The sequence below is a fragment of the Rhinolophus hipposideros genome (assembly GCF_964194185.1).
Source record: "Rhinolophus hipposideros genome assembly, chromosome: 9".
NCBI classification, from domain to species: domain Eukaryota; kingdom Metazoa; phylum Chordata; class Mammalia; order Chiroptera; family Rhinolophidae; genus Rhinolophus; species Rhinolophus hipposideros.
This window is the reverse complement of record NC_138055.1, coordinates 86,341,965-86,365,870: the sequence shown is the minus strand read 5'-3', so window position 1 is coordinate 86,365,870 and position 23,906 is coordinate 86,341,965. Positions and strand designations below refer to the sequence as shown.

Below are 23,906 nucleotides of genomic sequence, written 5' to 3'. Positions count from 1 at the left end.
CTAGAACAGAGGTTTGAGGCAGACAGTCCCATGGAAGTGACAAGGCCGCCTCAGCAGTTTTGCTGTTTCGTTGCTTCCAGCCCACATCTGTGTTTCCCACAGGCTCACTCGCGTCTCACTCACTCATATATGTACCCAATGATCCCGGACACCGGCTGCAGATCATGTGGCCCATTCTGTGGTCTGCTACTCATCTGCGTTCCTGGTGCTCTCTCGGCAACAGTTTCCCCACCGAAAAATAAATACAAAGAAAGAATACTTCATAGGATTTTTTGAGGGCTAAATGATACTTTATATGTGTGTGTATATATATATATGTATATTTATATCTCATATGTATTACACAGAATATATATTAATGCAGTATATTCAGAATATTATTACATTGTATATGGTTATATATAAACTTAGAACAGTGCCTGGCACATATGTATTAATGAAACATCAGCTGTTACAAGTCCACAGTCCCCTTTTCACAATTCTAGAAATCTACAAGCTCTTGAACACCCAAATGTCCTCATAATTTTGGCAGAAAATTCGGACTGGATCTGAACTCAATGACCTGAAGGGATGTGAGACTATTTTGAGGCGGTATTTGGCCACTTAGTGTGAATATTCGCACATTTTGCTGCACAGATAGCAGGGTGGCAGATGACAGGCTGCTGCCCAGCTCCCCTGGCTATATTATGTAACATTATCGTTTTCAAATGAAAAATGCTGACTTCCGAAACGCATCTGGGCCCACACTTTCCGACAAGGGATTGCGGCCCCGTGTGATCCTTCACCTCCGCCCTCATCACCTACTCCGTGCCGGGTGAATGGACCACAGTCTCCGCCTCGCAGGGACGCTCAGAGCACTGGGCGGATTCCCCTGTTGGGGACCAGGTCAGAGAGCACGCCCGTGACATGGGGAAGCTGGTGGGTTTAAGGAAGGCATCTCCAAAGGGATGCCTGAGGTGAAACTGGAAGCATCCAACTCCTGGCAGCGGTCACAGTGTAAGGGCTGAGGACGAGGCTGTCACTGAAGCCAGCGGTGCCAGGCCGGAAGGCGGAACGCTGTGCAGTGTGGAAGGCAGGCGACAGCAACCACTGAGAGATCACACATGTGACGGGGCGTGTTCTGGATGCTGTGGGAGCCCAGACGAGGGCGCCGGCCTTGTCTCGGGAGTCAGAGGAGGACACCCTGCCCACGTACATCTAGGCCGAGACTGGAAGAAGAAGTGAGCAGGAGAGAGCAGGTGAAGAAGCCGGGAAGTCATGGAACAGGGAGAGGAAAGGACACGTTGAGGGTCCATTTCAGAAAACGGAGCGAAGTCAGTGTGGCTAGAGGAGAGGTGAGAGACGGATGGTGAGAGACAGGCTGGACCACAGGACCAGTCCGATGACCTGAGGGCAGGGTGCCCGTGGTCTTGCCTTGGTGCAGGCAGTCCGGCTTTATGGCTGTTGGCCCGGCCTTACTGTTAATAGCACTGTCTTCCACCCTCAGAAGTGTCCTTATTTGGACCATTAAAGTATATGGTTCCACCCTACTTACAGACCGACTTAGGGACCTGAGCATTTATCCTCAGGGAAGTGGGAACCCATTGAAAAATTTTGTAAAATGTGCATTTTAAAGTTAGTTGGGCCACTAGGCTTTGCACAATAAAAAGGTCGGTTGTCTTCCTCTGCTGATCATTCTACTGGTCTCAAGTTATATCTGGAACAGATATCAGGCCTGGGAAAGTGAACTAGAACTCTGGTCAGCAGACTGACCTTTGCGGAAGCAAAGCAGAACGATTTGCACGCGTCTGTGTATACACGTGTCTGATGATCCTGTGAAGTGGAAATGTTCGCCCTTAGTTGAACTGTCAGCGTCCTATGTTGTCTGGACTACCCTCTGAAACAATTCTCGGTCTGTTTCTGAAGCTTCAGGAGGGGTGGTGGCCTGGTCTTTAATTACGCCCCAAGTGTGTTTGCCCGCCTGCCCTGCTCAGGGGCCTGTGTTACCCTGTGTGGTTTTCTCTACTGGTCAGAGCTAGCAGTTGGCAGGCACCTACTGATGAGTCTCCTGCTTTCAGTCAAGAAAAGACAGGAGAATTCAGGAAAACCCAAGATTCATGTTTTACATTTGTGTAGGATGCTTTCAGTTCCTCCGTGAGACTCAGATTCAGACCTTTGGGAATTCCTTTACTCTTAGTTCTTGTTTCTGTCACATTTTGAGCTCCCCTGGCTGCTGCTGGGTAGGTGGAAAGATAAAAGGTACATGGCAGCTGGTAATCCCCTTTAGGCCTCACAGTGGGATATAGTTTAAGGAGATTTAGCAATAAAAAGCAGATTAGTCCTCCAGATAAGAAGGAATTAGAATAGTTCACAGCTGCGGAAAAGGCTTCTGTGGGCTGGTGCCCTCAGCCCGGATACTGATGAGGAGATGGGCAGTTGTAGGTGAGAAGAGGTTAACAGAACTCCCCTGGGGCCAGCTGCCTGGGAACCCACAGGCTGGCCCTTCCCTGGGTGAGTTCACCTCAGTCAGGTAAACCAGGAAATGGCACTTAGGGAGAATGGGTGATTCATCTGTCAGGGGCAGACTCACACACAACCTCAACTTGCATATACACAATGCACGCACACACACTCAATGTTAGAATGCCAACATTTATTAATTTACTCTCATATCAAATGCTTGCATTGTTTCCCCAAAGACAAGCTAAGTTACAGTTTGAAAGCCTAAATAAAGGCTCTTTTCATTTTACCCTAAAAAAAAACCGTGGTCCGCAGTCCAGTGCGCAGTCCATCTAGGACAAATTGCACAGGTAATTGGACTGTGAGAATGACATCCCAACCTCACCTTTCTTTGACCTATCGCTTAGCAGGAGGTCATCCCCCTGAGGCTTGAGCTTGGAATGTCCCCTGTCCCAGTTCCCTGTTTTAGAAAATTACCCTGAAACTTATGATTAATACCCTTAGGCTTATTGATCACAATCTCTATGGTCTAGCATTCTTGCCAGGCGACTCCCATCTTGTTCCTGGGTTGCTGACTCCACTAGAGAACCACGTTGCCAAAGGAAAGGCTCCATACGGACCCCTGGAACCATCATGGAGGAACGCACAGATTTTCCCTTAAATACCCCAAACTGGTCTGAGAATGGTAAGGCAGTTTTTGGAGGTGTTAACCTGCTGCCTTCTCAGACCACCGGTGCTCTGATAATAAACGCTTATTCTATGACCCAACTCCTGTGTCAGTCAATTGGCTGAGCGGCGCAGGCAACAGAACTCCGGACTCGTTGGTCTCTGGTTTCAAGAACGTTGTCATTTAGAATGTCTCTTCTACAGCCCCTTGCAGTACACTTACTCACTGAAGTAGGGTTTGTAAACTGTGAGTCCCTGGCCATACACCAGGAGACCGAGAACTCCATGAATTGGTGTGTGTGTGTGTGTGTGTGTGTGTATGTGTATACACATGTGTATTTCTCTGGGGAAAGGATCCATAGCTTCCATGAGATCCTCACAAGAAAAGAAAAGAAGAAAAGCTGAGACATGTGGACATCCACAGCTAACTAATAATTTGACGCCCTTTGAAGTGATATTTTTAAATACTTGTGCAGCATATACCTAAAGGGATGACAGGAGAAAATGGCACTCAGCTTCTCCACTGCTGCCCCAAGAAATTCAACTCAGATCCTTACTTGTGTTTGCTGGTTAGCATAACAGAAGCCCTGCAGATATCCTGCGGTCATTACCGGCACCCTCCTTCCCTTTTGTAGTTTTGAAATGGTTCTTAATTAGAGGGAAAATCATTCAGTGAAAAGGAAAGTCCTGCGATTAATGAAGGCTGAGGGAGTTGGGTAGAACTTGAAGAAAGGGACTCCCAGAGTTGGAGTTATTGTCCAAAGCTGTATTTTTTTCAAGGATATCTTCAGATCTTACTATTCCTACAAGCATAATGTAGACGCTATCAGAGTTCCCAGAGGAGAAATAGCACTGCAATTTATTGGCCAAGGGGAGGCACGCTTTGCATCTAGGATAAGACCCAAGCTGATTAGAAGGCGCCGTGCACACCTTCAACTGAGAAACTGGAGCCGCACTGTGTGTGTGCCTCAAGTTGCACCCCTGCCCCCTCCCCACTCGCCCCTCCAGGTACCCTCCCTTCCTTTTTTGGATGCCTAATTTGCCATGGACTTTTGAGTCTAGGTTGGCTTGGGTTGGCCATTTAATCCAATGTTACTCCTGGGATCTGACTCCGTTCCCTCTCCTTGCGTTTCACAGGTGAGATGTTGGCATTCTCCCTACATTTTCCATCTGATTTTGGCCTATTCCTATTTGTAGCTTCGCCACTCCTATTTCAATAATAAAAGATCTTAGTGATGCTGACTCATAGGAAGGTGATACGGGACAGTAACTCTGAAACGATAGTTGGAATGTAGCTTTCGTTTTCTTTGCAATCTTAGGGTAGAGTGTTCTCACAAGAAGCTAGGCCTATGAGAGGCGCTCACTTTCCACATTGTATATTTTGATAATGCTTAGTCTTTTCATGAACATGTGTGATTGTCACACGTGGCTTGCATGAATGTAATGCAAGCAGTACTCAGAAGAGCCCGTTCTCAGTGGTGGCTGCAGCACTTGGGTCCCCATGTGTGATGGAGATAGAGACAAGTTTCCTAGTCAGGAACGGGCAGACCTTTGCTGTGGTGGGCCAGGTAGTACATACTTGAGGCTTTGTGGACATACGGTCTCTACTGAGCCACTCGGCTCTGCAGCTATAGGGAAAGGCAGCCGTCGGTACTATGTAAACAGACGGAAGTGGCTGTGTGCCAGTCAGACTTGTTCAGAGGCACTGACGTGGGAATTTCATACATTTCTTTTCATGTTTCATAAAGTATTATTCCTCTTTTGATTTGTCTCTCAACTGTTTAAAAATGGAAAAACGATTGCTACCTCATGGATCATACAAAAACAGGTGGTGGGCTGGATTGGGCTAATCCCTGATCTTCATCAACTTATCACAAAACTAGGCAACAGTGACAGAAGTCATAAAAGTAAGCTATGATGATAGACGTCTTATCAGTGTTTGCTTTGGGGTGAGGTGGGAATTGACTCAGAAGAGCCAACCAGTCATGTTCGAGGATTAGAGCCGTGTTCTGTGTCTTGCTATGGGTGTGGGTTACACAGTGAACATGTTCGTCAGGACTGATTGAAAGTCCATTTAAGATCTGAACGTTTCATTGCATATAACTTCAATAGAAAGAAAAGGAATGCGTGTTTTATAATAACCACAAAATCTCAGTGGCACATGATAGACAAGCATTTATTTCTCATCTGCATGTCTGTGGCTCATCGGGGGCAGCTTTGCCCCATCCGGGTGCCTATTTGGGGCTCCAGAGTGGACAAGGGTCGTTCTTTTCTTCGCGATGGCAGAAGCACGAGACAGCAAAGCGCACAGTGCATTCTCATTTCAGTTTTCCTCCTGTGACTTTGCTCAAACGCAGCCTGACTGCAAGTGGCCACATATTGTCATTTAAGGAAACGTGACTACAATGCCAAAAAGTGCATTTCTTAGGTCTAAAGCCTGACAAAGCTCCACCTTTGAAAGGACGGCAAACGTTACAAGTCAGCGGGACTACACACATGAAATACTAGAGGAGCAAAACAGGACTGAGTATAACCAAGTGCCACAGTATGTCTCCAGATAAAAATAGGTGTCTGGCAGGTCAGAAAGGGCATGACCTCTGGTGTCCATGAAGTGGTGACACCTGCGATGGTGCTTCCTCTGCCCAGCCCTCGAGGCAGTGGTGCTCTGCATTCTGCTGGTGCGTGCAGCAGGGTCTCCCTGAGTGAACTCATGCTACTCAGGGCCTCTACAGCTGCCTCTTGCTGCAGCTTGACCTCTCTCTTGAACTCCAGCCCCTCATTTCCAGCTGTCTGCTGTGCCTCCTAGGTGCCATGAGTGCATTCAGAGGTGAACTTAGGAACTGATTCTTTTCAGTCCTGTCTCAGTGAAACAGCCCCTTTGTGCCCAACCCACGTGCCCGAGCCAGGCAGGTGGGAGACATCCCACACTCTCCACTCTTCTTCATCCCCAAATCCAGGCACGGGCTATATCTACCTAACCTGTCCCCCTAAATATTTCACAGATCTTCATGTTGCCATGGTTCTATTAGGTTGGTGCAAAAGTAATTGTGGTTTGAAAGGTTAAAATAATTGCAAAAACCACGATTACCTGTGCACCACCTAATATTTTACGGTGTCATCACAGTTCACAAGAACCATTGCGTTTCTGCGGGTCTCCTGGCTTTTGGCCTCTCCTGCCCTGATCCTGCACTGTATCCAGCGTGCCCTACATCTGATTTTATCATTCCCTTTATCATGTGTGTGTGTGTGTGTGTGTGTGTGTGTGTGTGTGTGTGTGTGTGTATTTTCACAGCGGTTGTCTCCAGAAAAGGGGGCTTGGGGTCTAGAAAGGGAGGGAGACGTCCTTTTTAATCATATACTACTTTTTGTAATGTTAGACTGTCTGACCATGCACATGTGTTTTTATTTTTGGAATGCAATAATTATAAAAAGAAATACTAGACACATCGGTGGTTGGGCTTTATGACTCACTGGAGACAGAGAATGAAGTCGAAGGAAGAGTCAGATGATTTTGAAATGTGAAGCCTGAATTACTGGGAGATGATAGTGTGTTGGGAGCTAACCAGCACATTGAAATTCTGCAGTTATAGCTGCAGGCCTTCGTCTTCCTGCTCATGGGTCCTAAGCTTCACCGGGCAGCATAGGGCTGCTTGGATTCCTAAATCCCACAGCTTCTCAAGGGCAGGTTCCTGTCTTAGCAACCTTAGTTGCCTCCAGCATAATCAAGCTGATACAGTAGAGCATTAAGTTTAAAAACCAGGCTTTGGAATCTTGAATCCTGCCTCTAATGCATACTAATTCTGTAAACTTGGGCCATTATCTGACTTCTTTGAGCTACATATTTCTCATCTGTGAAATGTGAAGTATTCACAGTTCTCCCCTCCCCCGTAACAGTGTTTTGGGGATTAAATGAGATATTTCATGTAAAGCTCTTACTACAGTGTCTAGTTCATATTATACTCTTTCTAAATGCTGGCTATTCGTGTTAATAAACTACATCCAAGAATTGGTTTTCCTCTTTTGGCTTGAAAATCTCTAGTGCACAGAATTTCATGGTTTTGGTAGCTGTATCACACTGACAAGTCCTATTGAATAAAGAGTTCACTACAGTTAGTCCCTCTGAGGCTTTTACATAGTATGTTATTCATATTTTTTCTTAGCTCTCTCCCCTGACTCCACCTTCACCCTTCCTGCACCCCAATATTTTGTAGGCTTTACAGTTATTTCTATTACATTTTGTCTTGTTTAGTCTTACTGAGAACTGATCTAGGATGAAAATGTTGATGAGTTTAAAAAGCATTTGTATAAACCTATGAATTATAAAACCAGAATGGTTTATAAAATCGTGTTATGGGGACATCACTTAACATTTTGAAGTCATATATTTCATTCCTTCAACAAATGTTAGGTCGCTACGTGTGTTAGTCACTGTTCTAGGTGGTACAGTGAGCAAGTCTGACAAGGCTTCTCCCCTTGGCATTTACTTGTCGACTGGGAGGATATACGGCAATGAGACGTCCTCGCATGGTGATAGTGAGGAAATGACATTTGAGCTGTCAGGAACGCTCCGACTGTGTGACTTCTGGGCGAAGCAAGCTCCAGGTGGAGGAAGAGCAAGGGTGAGCACGCGCTTGGCGTTTAAAGGAACAGACAAGGCAAGCGTAGAAGGAGGGTATACGTGAGGGCAGAGGGCGGGAGGAGACAGTGTGAGGGAGATGGGCAGGGCTGTGTCACGTGGGGCTGATGAGCCACTAAAGGGGTGTTCTTTGTGTTGTGTTTTGATTTTAGTTTTGTGGTTGGCTGGATCAGGATGACCACCAAACAGCCATGTCCTATTCCTGGAACCTGTAAATAAGTTCTCTTACGTGGTAAAAGGAACTTTTCAGATGTGATTCAGTTAAGAATTTTGAGATGGGGCGATTATCCTGGATTTCCCAGTGAGCCCAGTGACATGACAAAAGTCCTTGTAAGGGGGAGACGGGAGAATCAGAGTCAGAGAATGTGAGGAATGCACCACGCACCAAGGAACGCAGGCAGCCTCTACAAGCTCAGAAAGCCAAGGAAACACATTCTCTTCTGACGCTTCCAGAAGGAACACAGCCCTGCTGACACCTTGATTTTAGACTTCAGATCTCCAGGACTGTAAGAGAACTCATTTGTGTTGCTGTGAGACACTCAGTTGTGGTAATTTGTTACAGCCACAATAAGAAACTAATGTAGGTTTCTGATTCTAAAATGCAGTAGGAAGCTATTGGAGGGTTTTAGGTAGGTAAGTGATGGGATCTTATTTACTTTTTAAGAGACTGGGTTATTGGGAGGCAGGTGGGGCCACAGGGAGGCCAGTGAGGAGGCAGTAATCTCAGGAGAGATGTGACAAAGGTCCGGCTTCAGGTGGCGGCCCCAGGAGGGAGAGGACTGAACAGATTTGGGATACAGAGTCAGTGGTGAGGATGTGGAAGAAAAGGAATGCAGGGCGATGCTGAATTTGGGCTTATGCCGTTGGACGCCATTGACTGAATTGGGAAGATAGGACAAGAAGTAACTTTAGGGGGGAAATTAGGCATTCTGTTTTGGATTTCGTAAGACTTGGGGTGCCTGTTAGGCATCCAAGTTCTGTGTCAAATAGGCGGAGGTCTATACTGGCGGAGGTCTCCTCAGAGAAATCACCTGCATGTCCCCTCACCCCTGGACCGTGTTGCCCTCCCACAGAATTTCTCTAGTGCCACTGTCACCAAGAGACTCCCTGGCTGACTAAACTTGACCCAGTGTGGCATTTCCATTCCATGTTTTTTTTCTTAGTCCTGGGCTCATTTTTCATTCCCTACTCAGTGGAAGCCGAGTGAGCCATTAGCAGAGCCTAAAATGAGGCCCAGTATACTTGATAACTGAAGAGTGATAAAAAAAACAATTTAGATTAATTTGTGCCTCAAATGTGTACAGTTAGTTAGTACTTTCTCATAGCGCTAAATTAATTTTGTAAATTTTAATTGCTGTTCAACTTTTAATTGTGTTATATGGGGTGGCCAGTTGGAACTCTGCCTAATAAGATTGATGAGAGCACCCACATTTGCATATATCATGCCTTGCGGGGGCCAAGCAGGAAGGGCTTAAAGAGGAGGAAAAGGATAGCAAGTGAATGATGATTGAAACAAGTGTATTTTCAGAAAAAAGAGAAATTATCAAAAACTTGTATTCTATTCATCCTAACTATTTCCTCTCATTGGTGTTATTTTTATTTTTTGGAGAACAGCGACCTTGTATTATTAAGAGGAGCTAGGTTGTTATTTACAATGGAAAAAACTCTGATTTTCATGTGTTTATAGTTCAGCTGATGAGCCAGACCAACGAAATGTTGTTTATTGAACAGCTTGCTCTGCGAAGTATTTTGCTGAGTGCTGAAGGAAGCATAGTAATTAGGATGCTGTTGGCCAATGCACTGGCTTAAGCAATCAGGAAATTTATTGCCTTACAGAAAGTAGGGCGCCCTCCGGGAAGAACAGTAAGCTACTGCTCGCCCTGTGGTTGTTACGGCTCTGTCCAAAATGGATGCAGTGATGCCGGCCCTCGCGTCTAGATCTGGTAACGTTCAAAGAAAAAAGACGGGCTGCCTCTTCCTTGTATATGTTAAATGTGAAATAATCTTTCCTAGAAGCCTCTCAGCAGACTTTTCTCACGTCCCATGAGCTAAGATTGGGTCACATGTCCATTTGTAAACCAGTCCTTGGCTGAGGAAATGGAATTAATCTGATTGGCTTAGACCAGGGGTTGGCAAACTACTGCTCTTGACCTGCTTTTACAAATAAAGTCTTACTGGTACAAGCAACACCCATTCATTTACATATTGCTTGTGGCTGATTTCACACTACAAGCAGCAGAGTTGAGTAGTTGCAACAGAGATAGTTTGACCCACAAAGCCTGAAATATTTACTCTTTGCCCCTTTATAGAAAAAGGTCTGATCCTTGGCTTAGACTTATCACCTGGGGTGTATGGGTGTTGGAGAGTCAAGCACTAAAACCACTGTAAATACTAAAGAGGTGTAGGGTTGGTCCTGTTCCTCAGAGGCTACTGGGGGATATGATATTTTAAAACATTTAAAGGTCTTCATATGCTATTCACAGTTTAGTACTGAAATGAAAGGTGTCCCATAAAAACTTATCATTGGAAACTATCTTTCCTTTCACTACAAAGTAAGAAAAAAAGAGACCCCCCCCATTCGGAACCCCCTCCCTCTTGGGAGCTGCAACCTCTTCTCCTGCCTCTAATAAACTATCCATCCTGTTAAAAAAAAAAAAAAAGAGAGAGAGAGAGAAAGAGAGAGAGAGAGAGAGAGAGAGAGAGAGAGAGAGAGAGAGAGAGAGGGAGAGAGAGAGAAACAGTTTCATGGCAGTTCCCATGCAGAAAGAGCCAGAGCAATATTTGACACTGTAATTAGCCAGTCCTTACCACATATCATGCAAACTACTGAGAGTAAATCCAGACTGACTATGTGCAGAGTCTGGGAGAAAGTGATAGATTGGATTGGGTGAGGGAGTGGGTGGCGAGCACAGCAAGGCAGTGACCAGAGGGTACCCAGGAAGTGACCTGTGACGATTTTGAGGTATTCAGAGTTCCTTCGAGGTGAAAAAACTGATACCAGAAGCAGTCCATGAGAAGGGCTGCTAGGAACTAGGTAGAGGTTCAGGATTTGAGTTCAGTCCCCTCTGAGAAGTGAGGGGAGCCCAACTCTCAGGACTCCAGGAAGAAGCACTAAGCACTCCAGCAAAGCCAGGGAATGGGGCTACACTGGGGAATGTGTACTAGGGTTCAGGGAGCGGTCTTTGGAGTCTCCCCAAACACTCTGTGTACCCCTGTCTTCCTTTGTGTCCTGGGACAGGTTACTCGACATTTCGAGGCTGGCTTTTTGCATCTGTGCAGTGGGGGTAATGTTAATATCTGCTTCCCAGAATTGTTGGAGAATGACATGTGATTGATTGAATGCTTAGTGCAGTTCCTGAATTGTACTGCAGTTCTGTCAGGCACCTGGAGCTCTATTTACAGAGAGGGAGCTGCAGGCAAATTCCAGAACATCTTTACGTGTTGGGAAGGATTTCCTATTGCAGTGACTCTGAATCCTGGCTGTACATTAGAATCACTTCAGGAGCTTTTAGAAATATATATATATGTACTGATTTTAAAGAGGATAAACAGATAAATTGAACCAGAACCTTTGGAGTTATAGCCCTCCAGATGATCCCTGTGCACTGAGAGCCATCATCTTGCTTTGTCATCAGTCCTGGTTCTCATTCGCTCAGGGCCTCACTAAATCTGCAGGTGGCCGCCTCACTGGAGACAGCTGCGTGGGGCTGTGGCTGGTGGACACTGATTGTCAGCTCTGAACTTGAGATAAGCTGACAGAGAAGGGAAGCTGCCAAAACCAAAACCCACAAACACATTCACGAATGCCATCCATTCGCTTGAAAAGAAGCCCTGCGTGGAGCAGGGAAAGCACAGGCCCCTGAACTCTGAGTTGGTCAGGGCACATCTGGAGGGTTGTGTTGTGTTTTAGGAGGGATACAGATAACAGTGGACACTGTCTTTGCCAGGCTTTTGAACTGAGTGGGAAGAGTGGCAGTGTCCGAACAGGCAGGCTACGCCCAGGCATCACTGTTGGCTAGAGCAGGTCACAGGTGCAAGACATGTGTCCCAAATCAGCAGTCTGGGAAGAGCACAGTGTATGGAGGGGGAAAGGTGTCCCTTCAAGGAGTAGAGCAAGGGGTCAGGATCTGAGTTTCGATAAGCAATTCATTGTCACAGGCTGTGGAGAAATACAGCGGAAGGTAGAAACAAGGTTGACCAATGGAGACAGAACATGTACGTGTTGTTTTTGGTATGACAGATATGCAAGCCAGTTGAGAAATAAATTGCACAGACACTGAGCAGTGGGCACACTTTCCTGAGTCAAAGGCAGATTCTTAAAGCCCCAACAAAACACCCAGTGGAAGGTGAGCCAAATGTAAAAGGAACAGGGACAGTGTCCGGTGAAGAACTGAGGACGCTTAGTCTAGAGATGGCTGAGGAGCTGAGCAGGATGAGAGCGTCTCAAGATACTTGAAATAGCAGCTTGTGGAAGAGTGTTCAGGACCACTGAGTAGACACTGCAGGGAATCAGACTTTTGTTCAACAGTAAGAAATTATTTTAACATCAGGAATCGAAATTAGAATAAGATGGTGTATTGTGAGATGGTCATCTCCCGGTCACTGGACATAGTCAAGCTGATATTGTGAAAGGTTACTAATATCATGTGGGAAGTGGGACTGGATCAGTGTGAGAACTTCCAGCCCTCACTCATGTCAGCAGTCTCAACTCAACTTTTATTTGATTCAAGTGTGGTGCATTGCAAGATTTTACTTTTTAAAGGGATATGCTCCCCCGCAAAAGAAGTATGAGAAATTTAGATTGTTATGATTCTTTGGTTTCTATTACAAGGAAAGAAACCATGACAGGTATTTGAACAACTAAGTGTTACTTGTTTGCATAGCAAACCAAGAGCTTCAAATACTTATGTAAATAGGGACTCTGTCAATGCAGGTGGAGTGACAGAGAGAGTCCGTAAGTTTATTTTTCTTGGTCTTGTACTTTGGGAGGCACCTTTGGAAAACCTTTTAAAGCTATTTTACATTCAACTCAACAAATGTTTTTGGCTTTTGGACAAATATAAACAGTGATGGCAGTGGACATCTCTTGACTGCTTCTCCAACATGATTTCTCCCTTATGTCTTCCTAATAGCCCGTTTCCATTAGGGACCAATGAGTTTCTGGAGAAGCTGACCGTACCTTGGTTGGGAGATGGAGCCTCTGTGTTAGGCTAAACTAATTTATATGTTATATCCTCCTTGCCACTGTGAGGTCAAAAGTGGTCCCATGACCTAATCTGGACCATTCAGAGTGTATTTCAGGTTTGTCACTGCAAAGGCTGGGACAAAGACATACAGTTACGAGCTGTATTACGATGGTCAACGATGGACCATATAGGTGACCATGGTACCATGAAATGCGTATAATGGAGCTGAAAATTTCTTATCCCCCGTGACATCTGAGCCATCAGTCGTAATGTCGTACCACAACACATTCCTCACATGTTTGTGGCGATGCTGGTGTAAAACAAACCCCCTGCGCTGCCAGCCCTGTAAAAATACAGCACATACAATTATGCACCGTCCATGATACTTGCTAATGATAATAAGTGACTGTGTTACTGGTTTATGTCTGTACTATACTTTTTATTGTTGGTTTAGAGTGTATTGTTTCTACTTATTAAAAAAAAAGTCTGCTGTTACGCCGTGTGCTGTGTTATGCCGGCGGCAGCCTCCTGCATCCCGTGTTTACCGCGTCTCTTGGTCACATCATTTTCTCTTGTGCCGGATTTAATCGTGTGTTTTGTACAGGAGCAGGCTGTACAGGCGTGTGGCCGAGCAGCGACAGGATGTACCCCACAGCCCAGCTGTGCAGTCGGCTGCACCGTCTAGGCGTGTGTCCCTGCGCTCTGTGACGTCCGCACAACGACAAAGTCACCTAATGATGCGTTTTTCAGAATGTATCCCCGTCATTGCCCAGTGCGTGACTCTTTTTCTTGCTTGACTTGAGCAAGAAGTCAGTTTATGGCCCTGCGAGCTGTAGGTAGAGCTATCATGCAACTATGATCAGGCCAGTTTCAGAAGGAGCTGACGCTCAGAACGGCAGAGTGGAGAAATGGAGAAAATCAGGTCTCGGTGCCATAAACTTGCTGCCAGATTAAACTTTGGCTGAAGCCCAAACTCCTACTGGACTTTTCAAGTAGATAAGTACCCTTTATAGTTAAGCCGGTTCGACTTAGGTCTTCTTTGACTTAGAGCGGAAAGATTCTTTAGCCATTAGTATAATGATTATTTTTGAGTAGTGACATTACAGGTTACATTTTATCTATTATTTAACTGTACTTGCTAAATTGTAGTTAGCATGGGTTAATTTTGTAATGAAAAATAACAACAAAAAACTCTATTAACATGTAATCGTAGTATCCACTTTGCCTGAACACTATTTGTCTAGGAAAGTAGGCATTCTTAACTAGGGTTGTACGGAGACACACCTACAGCTAAACTAATCTGTCTGTTGCTTGAGATGGGTCTCTGGTGACATCTCTGATGACCTCTTATACTGCCATCTATGTTATTGTACTATAGATAATTCGCTAGTTTTGTGAATTTACTTTTTAAACAATTTTCTTTATTTTGGTGCACTCCTGTCTAGTTGCTTTCGAGAGAGACAGAGAAATCCGATGTACTGAAATTATACCTTCTACCACTGCTTGCTTTTCTGTTTTCTGAGCACTGAAGAAACTCAGTACTGTGGTATCAGTCATTTAATTATTCCCCCCTCCTGACTTATAAAAAATACATATGTGTGGTCAATTTTAAATTAATATATAAAATTTTAAATGCAGCAAATAAATTGCGAGGAAAAAAAATGGACCTTATTTGAAAACTGATTCAAACAAATAAAAAAACAAATTTAGGATTTATAAGAAATTTAAGCACTGGATATTTGAAGCACTAAGGTGTTATTATTGTTTTTTTAGATATAACAATAGTATTGTTTTATGTTTTTAAAGAAATAGTCTTTGTCTATTAGCAATACATATTGAAATATTTACAAATGAAATAATATAATATCTGGGATTTGCTCCAAAATCATACAGAAGAGAGGAAGTGAGTGGGAATATAGATGAAACAAAATTGGTCATGAATTGATAATTACTGAAGATGAGTAATGGGTACGTAGGCCTTTGTTAATCTGTTTATTTTTTCTGTGATGAAAAGTAAAATAGAAGTCTCCCCTCCACTTACTTTCTAGTGCTAATCAGTATTAACAATTTGATATATTTTTTCCAGAAATTTTTCTATGTATAAATTACAAAGAGAAAGGGCGTTAGTAGCAAAGGTTTGGTTTTGTCTTTATTTAATTAAATGGACCTGCTAGACATGTTGGTCTACAACGTTTTTTGTCGGGGGGAGTGTGGGAGAGCTCAGATATCATGCACATTTTGCCATATAGTTTTATATTGATTTTTCCCCCCAAAGAGAACAAAATCCTTTGCTTCTGTTATTAACCGTGCTGCCTCTGCACCACAGGGAATAATTTGGGCTTTTTGTGGGAAATACCTGTGTTTGAAGCCTGGAGTTTCTGTGGGCTTTGACCAGAGGTTTAATTATAAACTTGGGCAGTTCCCACACATCTGACTCTGAGTCTTCCTGGCACGGGATTCCCATATGAAGAAGCAGCAACCCCACTCTCCTCTACGGGATTTGGCTGTCAGACAGCAATTGTAAAACCTGTTGGAAATTCAGTACTTTCTGTTGCCTGCTGTTTGGGGGGCCAAACATTTGTGAAAGCTAGAATTCCTGTTGCTTTTTGGGGGTTTTCTATAATGTGAATTCTTAGTAACTCATGTACATTGGTGAGAGAGAGAATTTGAGTGAGAGTATGGTTTGTATTTTTTAAAAGAATACAGTGGACAGGGGGGACCAGGCTTGCCTCCTGGTGGAGCTCTCTGTGTTATCATGTCGGGAAATTGCTACAGTTTAATTCCAGTGCACTTTTCAGTACCTATTGTTCATTTCCCTTTCATCCCCATGGGAAAAAGAAAGACAACCTAAGACAACCTTTGCTTTCTCCCTTACCCTTGAGGATGACAGTGATTAGCATGCTTTTCCTGACATATTTCCCAAGGTGTTTCAAAATACGGCTATCGTCATTTCATTCTTATCAGATATTTTCAGAGTGACTGCTCTGTGCCAATCACAGTATCATGCCATTGGAAGCAGGGAACATGCAAGATGAATCGGTTTTCATATAATTGTTGTCTGGGGGGAAATACTGGGGTTGGGCATTGAGGAAGGATGAATCTGTGATTAGAGTGGGGAATATTTGTTCAATGGGTATGTTTTATGTATGTACACATTGATACATAATTATACATAATTATGTATATACATACACATGATAGATACCAATTACTATTTCATTACCATGTGCTAAGTACCTTTTTAAAGGTTTGATATCAGTTATCTCATGTAATACTCATTGCAAACCTTATGAAGCACTTGCTTTTATTATACCTCTTACAGATAGGAAACTGAAGCACAGAGATGAAATAATTTGCTCAAAATCACACAGCTTAAACATGGATTTAAACTCTGAAAATCCAACTTTAGAATCTGTGCTCATTATGGAATTATTACTAAGGGACCTATTGGCTCATTGAATATGGCATTAGTGACTTCCAGTTTTCTCAAAGAGGAAAAGATGGTTGGTTAGTGTTAATTGTAAGTATTCCTAGAGTCTGTTGAGTTTTCAAGCTGTGAGACATGTAGAAGAGCTTTCAGCAGATACACATTGTATTGCAGTTGGGGGTCAGAACTAATTTCTAGACTTCAAGGAAATTGATCAAATTTTAACTGTGTATTGTTACTACCCGGGGGTGACATTTCACCTTTCGTGAGTGTAGATTCATGTCAGAATGAATCTTACTCTGTCCCTTGAAGTGTTACGACAAAAATCCATTAGGCTATTTTCTTGCTTAGTCAATTTTACAATGTTTAGTTATTCATCATGAAGTCTGCTTTCACGTGTGAAAGTGTGTGTTTCCCCAGCGTGCATAAGTGTGTACCCATGTGTCTATGCATGCGTACATACTCTGCTTAAAAACATGAAAATCTCAGCACATTCTTGTTTTGTATGGCCTGTACCCAGTAATTCTAAACTCTTTCAATTGGGAATCCAATGGAAAGTAAGAACTGCATGTTACTACAAGCATGTGGAGCCCGCAGTTCTAACTCATAGTCCCAGGTTCTCTTTTCTCCCCTTCATTTCATCATGATAATGACAAGAGCTGTCATTCACTGGATGGTGACAATATGCCAAGCTCTGTATTAACACCTTGCCTGTATTATTTCATTTAATCCTCAAAAATAACCCTTTGATATAGGTTTTGTTATTCCCATTTTACGGATGCGGAAGTGAGGGCTTAGAGAGATCACTACCTTAGAGATGTGACAAAGTCACGTAGATAGAAGGGAGGGCATAAACCCAGGTGTGTCTGCTTCCAACGCCAGTTGATTCCTGTGGAGAAACCCTGAGGCAGTCGCTGACGATGGAAGGAAGGCAGATGTTCACCACGGTGTGTGCTTGTTGGAGGGTCCGTTTTGATGTAGCGTAACTTGAAAAGGTAAACAGCAGTAACGAGAGGTCCTGTGCACTGGGGACATTAGAGGTGGTATCCTATCTCTGTTTAATAGTAAAATGGTAAACAGTCACGATTCCTCATCTGTAAAATGAGGACAATACCAGGTTAGCTGTATTACAAGGATTAAAGGAGAGAATAGAAATGAAAGTGCTGACGAAGCGCTGTACACATGTGAGGAATTATGAGCCAGCACTCTCATTCCCCCACACCCCACCTATGAGCTTTTAAAGTTAATTTCTTAGGATTGAAATTAGATGCTGCTATGGCTTTGGTTTCACGGGTTCCTTAAAAAGGACTTCGTCTTGTTTTTTGCTTCATTCATTCGTTAATGCATTCATTCATTCAGCTAACTTTTATTGAATACCAACTATGTCCCTCCCCCATCCACTACCCCTCGGACATCGCACACAGCCAGTACATTTCCACTGTCTCTATTCCTAATGCTGTACTCCACTGTCTCTATTCTTGTAACTATATGTGTGTGTGTATATATATATATATATATATATATATATATATATATATATATATATAAAATTGTAGTTGACATTCGTTATTGTTCAGCTTCAGCTTCAGACCTATGTAGTTTTAAAATCTTCCCAAATGAAAAGAATCATATTTCCTCTCAGCTCACCAGGAAACAATAATGAATAATAGATTCCTATCCATTTTGAATATATTTAAGTTGGTTCTGCAAAATTTCACGCTTGTGCTGTTTTTTAAATTTTTAAACTGAACACACACACACACACACACACACAGTCCTATAGGCAGATGGAATCGAGACAAAACTTGCTCAGTGCAATAGGTATTTACTAAGCATTTCCTAGAGTAGACATTATGACAGAGTAAAACACACAAATCCAGCAGTAGTAATCAAAACAACAACAAAACTTCTAGATCTTTTGGATGCCACCCGTCTTCGTTGGGTGCTTTTGGTACAAGCGCCAATAGTCCAGTGCAAGGAATTCTGAGACAATCTATGTAATTCCTCAGAGAGGGTGGGCAAATGAGAAGAATTCTGAGGCCTGGAAGGGTATAAAGTGCAAAGTTCCTAAGTGTTCATTAGGGAAAGCATCAAAATCAGTTCTGTGTTCTCAGGTAGCAAACATGTGCCACCTTCCCCACTCCCCCCCCTGCTGCTCCACACACGTACGCACATGAGCATGCATTGATTTCAGAAGGCTGCCTGCAGTTACACTTACCACCAGGAAAGTATGTAATTTGGGACAGTAAGGGGGGACAGGCTTTGCTGGGGAAAAGGAGGAAGAGAATGAGTTTCTACTTCCAAAAGTTAGGATTCAACTTCCAAAAGTTAGGATTCGAACTGTTCTTAAAACATCATTTAACCAAATCAGTGCCATGCCGCAGAGGTTAACTCGTCGGTAAATGAGAGCTTAATGGAAACAACAGCAGCATCACGCTCGGGTTGCACATTTTAAAGCAGTAAAATGGTATCGACCTCCAATGCCAGCCTCGGGGCTGCCCCCAGTAGCAGCTGTCACTGTCAGGTCAGCCTGATAATGGTCCTGCGTCTCTGTCACTGTCAGTGAGCTCACGGTAGCCTCCAGAGTATCTCACACTCACGCCCGGGGCCGGCTCACCCTCGGCCATCAGGAGAGTCAGAGCTTCAGGAACGGCACAGAGCCTGCCTACACTCGACGTTGACCCTGTGCCTGAAACTGTAAATGTTTCCAGCTGTACCCACATGAGAGAGATCTTCAGAAATGAAGGCGGTGTTCTTTGTACACTGCTGCTCCTGGGAAAACAACTCCCATTCCTGATCCTGCAGCCGCGTCCTTGCTGACTACATTTAGTTCTTTCAGTGATTTTTCCAGAACTTGTCAGTGGCTCTGTCATGCTCGGCTCCTGTCTGATTAGAGACGAGGCGGTTGCTGATCACTCTGTCTCCAGACCTCTTACCTGAGACAGGCGTACTCGTCCTCTCCAGGCCTGTCGGTGTAAACGAAGGAGGGGAAGTTCCAGGTATGCCGAGGCATAAGTGTGTAATGGATTCATGTACCACTTAGAAAACTTAAAGGATATAACGTAGATCTCTTTTCCGACCCTGACCCCTCCCCAGAGACAGCCATTATTCAGTTTCTGTTTATTCCTATAAAGATATTCTATTCCTAAATAAATGCACATTCATATTGTGTATATTATACACCTAAATGTATATGCATATACACATAGCAGCATAATACACAGATATACACACATATACTTATTTAATCATCCTCTTTATTTACACAGGTAGTCGCGTACTATATATAATATTCCATACCTTACTTTTTTCACTTACCTTGGATATCACTCCAGGATAGCAAACGTAGAGCTGCCAGGTTGTTTCTTAATAGCTACAGAATGTTCGTTCCTTTGTTTAATTAGATGGGTCACCATTTACGTAACCGGCTTTGTATTGTGGACATTTTGCTATACAACTTCTCGCCATCCCAACAGTTCTTAATTGAGTAGCCTTGAGCATATACCTTCAGGCACATGTGCTAATTCACCTATAGTATCAGTCTGCAGAAGTAGAATTACTAGACTAAATGGTATATCCTTTTAGTAGTAATAGGAATTGCCAACTTGGCCTTCTCTACAAGATTTATTCGTTTCCAGCAATGCACAAGGGTGCACACCCCTGACTGCCTCTCCCCATGCCCATCCCCACCCAGGCCATGTCACAGTCTGTCTGCTGTGGAGGAGAAGGTGTGGGTCTGGATAGGAACATGAATAGTTTGAAAACTCACCCTAAGGGTGGTAGCAGTCTTTCAGCTAATTAATAAGTTACAAGAAATCTCCCTCAAACCAAAATTTAAAAAGTGGAGACACTTATTGGCACGTACAACAGAAGTCCAGGGTGGAACTTTGGATGGGGCACAGCTGCATTCAGGAGGGGCTGCCACGTTGTGACATGACTGCAGGGGGCACGTTCACATGGTGTCGGGAAGCAATGTGGATGGTGCCCCATGTTCAGGATCACAGTGGACGTCACGTGGACTTGGTCCTTCTCCACATCTCAGCCCTGTTTTCTTGGGGTTTGCTTCATTCTCCAGGCAGGCCTCCTCCAAGAGGTAGCCCTGGCAGCTCTAGGTTTCTATTTTGTCAACTTCATCCTCTTAGATTCCCCTTCTCTGCAGATACAACGACAGTCCCACAAATGAGCCTCATTGATGTGGCTTGGGTCAGACGCTCTTTCCTAACAGATGACGTGTGAGGATGTCTTTTGATTGGCCTACCCGTCATTCATTCCCTGTTCTTCTGAGAAGAGCACCCTTGATTGATTTTATTCCTGAACTCTCAGTCCACATGGTTTGGGGCCCTGCCTTCCGCCAGGTGTGAGCAAGCCACCCAGGCACCCCTTCTTGCAATGGCCAAAGCACTTCTGATTTTTGGATCCCACCACTAACCGGCTGTAGGCTTGATGAGTGCTTCTGAAACTCAGGAGAAGTTCTAGTTGAAGACGAGAGGATGCAAATTTGCATACACACCATCTGGGGATCTTGTAATAAAGCAGATTCTAATTCATTAAATTTGAGATGGGGCCCGAAGTTCTGCATCTCTTACAGGCCTTTGGATGATGCTGATCCACTGGTCCAAGAGCCACACTCTGAAGCGAGGGGTTATACTGTGGGTCCAGTGAGCTCTGCAAGTTCCTTCTAGTCTAATAATTTTGAGATTTCATGGCTTACACAGCAGGATATGAAACAAAATCTCCACAAGCCAGACAATTCCAATTTGTCTCCATTTCACAAAGCAAAGAGAAGTTACCTTTGTGATCCCATTTATCAAAAATAAAAGTATTATTAATACTATTCAGTTTTAGAAATGTAATTCTACTGCCTGCCTTGGTGAAGTGGGAGTTGAGGGAGGAAGCCTTTAATGAATTGTTCCTAAAGAATTGTACTTTTGACCAATGCTGGCAAGAAAATAACTTTTCTCCTGGGGACTATGAGCTCTCTGTTCTCTTGGTAGAAAAAACTGCCACTGTTTTCAGTATCAAGCCAGTGACTTATTAACGCTTTACTTGAGGAATCCATTTGCCCTTGGCAGACACTAGGCTTTATGTGTCTAGTTATCCCATTACAGCTGGATGGCCTGGTAGCAAATTCGAGGAACAATATACTGTTTGGAGGGTGGGGGGAGAATAAAATAAGTTTCTCTCTTGTGACCAACTGCTCTTTAGGTGTTCTTTTAAAATAAATTCTTTCCTCGTCACGTCTCAGAACCACTACCTCAGTCTAGGACTAACTTGAACGGCATTAAGTATTTCCTTTGTTCGCCCTAATTCCAATCAGGTATTAAATGGACCCCACCGTCTAGCATCACTTATTGAATCAGAAAAATAATTTCTTTTGCAAAGCAATTTCATGCCTTGTTATCCCCAATTTGTCTCTAAAATGCAAAGTTAGATGGCACACCAGAAAGTCCCCATTCATTCCAGAGATTGAAAAGAGAAAAACAAGTTTTGTAAGGGGCTCAGCAAGCCCGTGACACTGTTCCCTCAGTACCCTGATGCCTTGTGCAGCCCTGGGATGATGTTTGCTTTTCCACCATGCCTGCTGCCTACTGCAAGGAAAATTGTGGCCTTAAGTACTTGCGTCATTATGCAAATAGGGGTTAATGAATCGGTTGCACAGAATGTACTGTGATTGAGAGTTTGGCTGCTTTTATGAGACAATAACAAAAAGACAGCTGGATTTTTCTTCTGCTTTCTTTGGTGTATCCTTGTACTCTTCTATTTTACAGACATTGCCTTTACTGGAAGGCTAGTCTAGAGAATGCTGCAAATTTCTTTTTTCTTTTTTTGATTAAAATGTATTGGGGTGACAGTGTCAACAAAGCTATCTATGTTTCAAAGAATTCTGTAAAATTTTCATCTTATACTTCATTTTCTTATTGTTAAACTGTTAAATAAAGCCAGTCCCATCTGTAAGCTTGGAAAGCAGCTTTAACCTTTTCACTGCATTAATTGATTTCAAGTTCGTTCTCCAAAATGTGTCAAAAATCCACAGAAAATAGTTATAGTATTTATATTTTTAGCTAAATAGAGTTAAGGTGCTACATTTTATTAAAATAAATGATTATATAGTATAAAATGTCCTATTGTTATTCATTCTTGAAAAACACAAAAATATAGAAAAATGTACATCTGCTTTCCTAAACTTCCTTTCTGGAACACTGAGCTCATGGGGTTAGGTTGAATGCTGCTGTCAGCGGCACGGAAATATCATTCAACTACAGATGATCGTTGCAGCGAAATGTTAAGATTTCATTTTTAAAAGGTAACATCTCCTTTTTAAATACTGATCCTCTCTAAATACTGTGGTGTCCACATTTGTGTATTGAGATTAATACAATCCTTCCTTTGAATTGGAATGAACTTAAAATGCTCCAGAAATGAGGTGTTGAGCCCCTCTTCTGGTTCTCTATTTCCATAGCTGCCTCATTGAGTGGAATAGCCCAAGCTAGCAAGTTATGAATCAACAAATAGCACTCTGAAGGTGGAATAGAAGGGAGAGGGCCATTTATTGCAGGAAGGGGTCATCCTCATCCACTAGCAATGTAGATAGCAGGAGACAGAAGATTCGGGGACTTGTAAACATGCTGAATGAAATTTGTCCCACAATTCTATTAACTCCTGCTGCTACCCAAGGCGTAAGGGTGGGTTCTGGGTACATACTAGTGATGACTCTGAGCCCTGATCTCATGAAGGTAACGTAAATGGACCATTTGATTTCTCTGGGCTTTACTTGAAAAATGAGGCTAATTCCTAACCACGCAACATTGCTGTAATAATCAGACACATTTAGAAAAGTATAAAGTGTGAAATAAGTAGAGTTCTTTAGGTCAACGTGGTTACACAGCCTCAGCACTCTCCTCAACCTTGAACTTTCCAAGATCAGCTGTTTTGCTTATTTTCAACTTTCCTGACTTCAAGTGTCCCTCCCTTTGTCCTTTGTCTTTTTGTGACAGTTGCATTTTCCTCTCTAATGATGATCCCATTTTCCTGACTCTTTATCGATGCCAGCTTCTTATCTGCTCTGCAAAATACTCTTCGAAAGGAGGGGCCTCCTAAGAAATTCCATAGGCATTCAATACGAATTGGAAAAAGAAAAAAAATGAGTATCCAGAAGATAACCTAGAAAAAAATCAGAAGTAATTTCCTATATTTTATACGCAATAAAAATCAGATACTTAAAAATAACACCGAGGATACAGTCAATCATGAGACATCTCTGTCCTTTCCTAGAGTTAAAAATAAACGGAAAACAATTTTGGAGTTGGGCGAGTGGCCAGCCTTGTCATTTGTGGATAGGAATGATGGGGGGCAGTCCTGAGCGGGGCCTCAGGCTGGGTGGGGCTTTCTCTGGAAAAAACTGGAGGAGCGTAGGCTTGGAAACATGAGGGAAACTTTCTAAGAGTGCCTTTGCTGTACGTGTGGGAGGAGGATCTCAGTGCTGTCACTTAAAGACTCCTGGCCCGGCACCCAGGGCGTGGTGTTTTTGGCCCCTTGTACACATTTTTGTGTA

The 23,906-nt window shown here is 43.4% G+C and overlaps 1 protein-coding gene across 4 annotated transcripts in view; it reads left to right on the top strand.

Moving 5' to 3' along the window:
- The window catches only part of TMCC3 (transmembrane and coiled-coil domain family 3), a 245,547-nt gene that overhangs the window by 108,403 nt on the left and 113,238 nt on the right, over nucleotides 1-23,906 (top strand). The window contains exon 1 of one of the 4 annotated variants that reach the window (XM_081061191.1): nucleotides 7,675-7,724. The exons of the other annotated variants lie outside the window; for them this stretch is intronic. The gene's annotated coding sequence lies outside the window, so the exon portion shown is untranslated. Of the gene's footprint in view, nucleotides 1-7,674; nucleotides 7,725-23,906 lie in introns of those variants that run through there. 4 annotated transcript variants of the gene reach the window in all.